Source organism: Eubalaena glacialis, chromosome 4 (genome assembly GCF_028564815.1).
Source record: "Eubalaena glacialis isolate mEubGla1 chromosome 4, mEubGla1.1.hap2.+ XY, whole genome shotgun sequence".
Taxonomy (NCBI): Eukaryota; Metazoa; Chordata; class Mammalia; order Artiodactyla; family Balaenidae; genus Eubalaena; species Eubalaena glacialis.
The window spans coordinates 69,995,961-70,001,629 of NC_083719.1; the positions used below are offsets into that span (position 1 = coordinate 69,995,961).

At 34.5% G+C, this 5,669-nt stretch overlaps 1 pseudogene; it reads left to right on the forward strand.

Moving 5' to 3' along the window:
• Nucleotides 1–1,209: 1,209 nt before the first annotated feature.
• LOC133090535 (large ribosomal subunit protein uL30-like) lies at nt 1,210–2,349 on the forward strand (annotated as a pseudogene).
• The last annotated feature ends 3,320 nt before the right edge of the window (nt 2,350–5,669 follow it).

The window sequence follows — 5,669 nt, forward strand, 5'->3', positions numbered from 1 at the left end:
AGAGTAGTAGAAATCACTGAAGCTGAACAGAGAAAAAGAAAAAAACAACAAAAAGAAATTAGGACAGTTTAAGAAATCTCTGGGACATCAAGCATACTAACATTCACATTATAGGGATCCCAGAAGAAGAGAGAAAGAAAGGGGCAGAGAACATATTTGAACATAACAGCTGAAAACTTCCCTAACCTGCGAAAGAAAACAGATATCCAGGTCCAGGAAGCACAGAGAGTCCCACACAGGATCAACCCAAAGAGGACCAAACCAAGACACATTGTAATTAAAATGGCAAAAGTTAAAGAGAGGATATTAAAAACAGCAAGGAAAAGCAACAAATTACATACAAGGGAACTCTCATAAGGCTATGATCTGACTTTTCAGCAGAAACTCTGCAGGCTAGAAGTGGATGGTGCAATATATTTAAAGCAATGAAAGGGAAAAATCTGAAACCAAGAATACTCTACCTGGAAAGGCTTTCATTCAGATTTGATGGAGAGATCAAAAGTTTTACAGACAAGCAAAATCTAAGAGTTCAGCACCACCAAACCAGCTTTATAAGAAATGTTACAGGAACTTTTGTAAGTGAAAAAGGAAAGGACACAACTACAAATGTGAAAATTACAAAAGGAAAAAGCTCATCAGTAAAGGCAAATGTACAGTAAAGGTAGTAAATCAACCACATATAAAGTTAGTAGGAAGGTTAAAAGACAAAGGTAGTAAAATCACCTATAGCTGCAATAAATAGTTAAGGGATACACAAAACACAAATGTGTAAAATATGATGTCAAAAACAGCAATCATGGGTGAGGGGAGTACAAATGTAGGTTTGTTGAAATGAGTTTCAAATTAAGAGATAATCAACTTAAAATAATCATATATATATATATATATATATATATATATATATATATATATATATATATATACACAGAGAGATTGCTATATATAAACCTTATGGTAACTACAAACCAAAAATCTATAAAAGATACACACACAAAAAAGAGAAAATAATCCAAATATAAACTAAAGATAGTCATCAAATCAGAAGGGAAGAGAACAAAAGAAGAAGAAAGGAACAAAAAGAACTACAAGACAACCCCCAAATAATTAACAAATTGGCAATAAGTACATACCTATCAATAATTACTTTAAATGTAAATGGACTAGACACTCCAATCAAAAGTCATACGGTGCTCTTTCCTGGCTGGAACCATGGAGGATGCAGAAGAGAAGAAAAAGAAGGTTCCTGCTGTGCCAGAAACCCTTAAGAAAAAGTGAAAGATGGGACTTCCCTGGTGGTCCAGTGGTTACGAATGCCTTCCAATGCAGGGGACACAGGTTCAATCCCTGGTTGGGGAACTAAGATCCTACATGCCACAGGGCAACTAAGCCTGCGCACTCTAGAGCCTGTGCACCACAACTAGAGAGCCCATGTGTTGCAACTACTGAGCCCATGTGCTCTGGAGCCCGCATGCCACAACTAGAGAGCCTGCGCACTGCAACTACTGAGCCTGGGCACTCTGGAGCCCATGTGCCACAACTAGAGAGAAGCCTGTGTGCCACAATGAAAGATCCCACATGCTGCAATGAAGATCCCACATGCTGCAACTAAGACTCGATGCAGCCAAATAAATAAATAAATAAATAAATATTTTTTTAAAAAAAAAGAAAAAGTGAAAGAATTTCACAGAGCTTAAGATCAAGAGCCTAAGAAAGAAATCTGCCCAAAAGATGTTTTGAAAGGCAAGGAGGAAGCTTATCTATGAAAAAGCTAAGCACTATCACAAGGAATACAGGCTGACTGAAATCTGAACGGCTAGGATGGCAAGAAAAGCTGGCAACTTCCAGGTACCCACAGAACCCAAATTGGCATTTGTCATCAGTATCAGAGGTATCAATGGTGTGAGCCCAAAGGTTTGAAAGGTGTTGCAGCTCCTCACCTCTGTCAGATCTTCAATGGCACCTTTGTAAAGCTCAACAAGGCTTCAATTAACATGCTGAGAATTGTGGAACCATACATTGCATGGGGGTACTCAAAACTGAAGTCAGTAAATGAGTTGATCTACAAGCGTGGTTTTGGTAAAATCAACAAGAAGCAAATTGCCCTGATGGATAATGTGTTGATTGCTTGATCTCTTGGCAAACATGGCATCATCTGCATGGAGGATCTGATTCATGAGATCTATGCTGTTGGAAAACATTTCAAAGAAGTAAACAACTTCTGTGGCCCTTCAAATTGTCTTCTCCATGAGGCAGAATGAAAAAAAAGACCACCCATTTTGTAGAAGGCGGAGATGCTGGCAACAGGAAAGACCAGATCAACAGGCTTATTAGAAGGATGAACTAAGGTATCTACCATGATTATTTTTGTAATCTAGTCAGTTAATAAACAGTGACTGTTTTCAAATTGAAAAAAAATTTCACAAGAGTGGCTGAATGGATACAAAAACATGATCCATATATATGCTGCCTACAAGAGACTCACTTCACATCTAAAAATACACACAGGCTGAAAGTAGTGGATGGAAAAGGTATTCCATGCAAATGAAAATGAAAAGAAAGCCAGGGTAGCAATATTTATATTAGACAAAATGACTTTAAAACAAAGACTGTAACAAGAGATAATGAAGGATATTACCTAATGATCAAGTGATCAATCCAAGAAGAAAACATAACAATTTAAAATATATATGCACGCAACATAAGAGCACCTAAATACATAAAGCATATATTAACAGACACAAAGGGAGAAATTGACAGCAACACAATAATAGTAAGGGCCTTTAACAGCCCCACTTAAATCAATGGACAAATCATCCAGATAGAAAATTAATAAGGAAACACTGGCCTCAAATAACACATTAGACCAAATGGATTTTATACACATATATAGACCATTCTATCAAAAAGCAGTAGAGTACACATTCATTTCAAGTGCACATGGAACATTCTCCAGGATAGATTACATGTTAGGCAACAAAACAAACTCTCACTAAATTTAAGAAAACTGAAATTATATCAAGTATCTTTTCTGACCACAAGTCTATGAGACTAGAAATCAACTACAATGAAAAAACTGCAAAAAACACAAACACGTGGAGCTAAACAATATGCTACTAAACAACCAATGGATTACTGAAGAAATTAAAAAAGAAATTTAAAAATACCTGGAGACAAATGAAAATGGAAGCACAAAGATCCAAATCCATGGGAAGCAGGAAAAGCAGTTCTAAGAGGGAAGTGTATAGAAATATAAGCCTAAGAAATCTCAAGTAAACAACTTAACCTCACAACTAAGGAATTAGAAAAAAGAAAACAAACAAAACCCAAAGTTAGGAGATATAGAAGAAATCTAAGTGCCCATTAACAGATGAATGGATAAAGAAGATGTGGAATATGGAATGGAATACTACTCAGCCATTAAAAAGAATGAAATTTTGTCATTTGCAGCAGCATGGATGGACTTGAAAGGTATTATGCCAAGTGAAATAAGTCAGAGAGAGAAAGACAAATACTGTATGATATCACTTATATGTAGAATCTAAAAAACACAGCCAACTAGTGAATATAACAAAAAAGAAACAGGCTCACAGATATAGAGATCAAATTAGAGGTTACCAGTGGGGAGAGGCAAGAGGGAAGGGGCAATACAGTGGTAAGGGATTAAGAGGTACAAACTATTATGTATAAAATAAACTACAAGGATATATTGTACAATACACAGAATATAGCCAATATTTTATAACTACAAATAGAGTAAAATCTTTAAAAATTTTGAATCACTACATTGTTCACGTGTAACTTATCTAATATTGTATATTAACTATACTTCAATTAAAAAATAGGATTAAAAAAGGGGGTCCTTGTTTGTGGAAGGTTCAGTGCTCCAATAAAATGCAATACAACTTTGATTAAAAGATCTGAAATGATGTCCTGTCCCCATTGGCCACAAACTGAGCTTTGAGGTTAGAGTCACAACATTTCCCTGGCAAATCCTTCAAATACCTAGTCACCATTTGAAAGAAAAACTGTTCTAAATGTAATGTTATACATTATGGTAATATTAAACCTTCCTTATGTTAAAAACAAAACAAAACAAAAAACCCAAAGTTAGTAGAACAACAACAACAATAAAATTAAAGACCAAGGCAGAAATAAATGAAATAGAGACTAAAAAAATTAGAAAAGATCAATGAAACTAAGATCTGGTTCTTCAAAAAGATAAGCAAAATTTATAAACCTTCAGTCAGTCTAATCAAGAAAAAGGAGAGCCCATATCAATAAAATTAGAAATGAAAAAGAAGTTACAACTGATGCTCAAGAAATACAAAGGATTATAAGAGATTACTATGAACAATTATATGCCAATAAAATGTACAACCTAGAAGACATGAACAAATTCCTAGAAATGTATAATCTCTCAAGACTGAACCAGGAAGAAATAGAAAATACAAACAGACTAATTATCAGTAATGAAAATGTCAGTAAAAAAACAAACAAACAAACAAAAACCCTCCCAACAAACATAAATCCAGGAAGAGCTTCACAGGTGAATTATACCAAACATTTGAGAAGAGTTAACACCTATCCTTCTCAAACTATTTCAAAGAATAGCAGAGGAAGGAATGTTTCTTAACTCATTCTATGAGGCCAGCATCACCTGATACCAAAATCAGACAAAGATATCCCAAAAAAGGAAATGACAGGCTAATATCACTGATGAATATAGACTCAAAAATACTCAACAAAATATTAGCAAACTGAATTCAACAATATATTAAAAGGATCATACATCATGATTAAGTGGGATTTATCCCAGGGATGCAAGGATGATTCAGTATCCACAAATCAATGTGATACACCACATTAACAAAATGAAGAATAAAAATCGTATGATCATCTCAACAGATGCAGAAAAAAACATCTGACAAAATTCAACATTCATTTATGATAAAACCCTCCAGAAAGTGGGTATAGAGGGAACATACCCAACATAATAAAGGCCATTATGATAAGCCCATAGCTAACATCATACTCAAGATGAAAAGCTGAAAGCATTTTCTCTAAGATCGGGAGCAAGACAAGGATGCCCATTCTCACCACTGTAATTCAACATAGTATAGGAAGTCCTAGTCACAGCAATCAGACAAGAAAAAGAAATAAAAGGAATCCAAATTGGAAGGGAAGAAGTAAAACACTCACTGTTTGCCAAAGACATGATACTATACATAGAAAATCCTAAAGATGCCACCAAAAAACTATGAGAGTTTGTCAATGAATTTGGTGTAGTTGCAGGATACACAATTAATATACAGAAATCTGTTGCATTTCTATACACTAACAATGAACTAGAAGAAAGAGAAATTAAGAAAATAATCCAGTTTACCATCACATCAAAAAGAATTAAAGAACCTAGAAATAAATCTAAGGAAGTAAAAAACCTGTACTCAGAAAACTATGAGACACTGATGAAGAAATTGAAGATGACACAAACAGATGGAAAATTACACTGTATTCATGGATTAGAAGAATTACTATTGTTAAAATAACCATACTACCCAAGGCGATCTACAAATTCAATGCAATCCTTATCAAAATACCAATGTCTTTTTTCACAGAACTAAAACAAATAATTTAAAATTTTATATGGAAACACAAAAGAGCCCAAATAG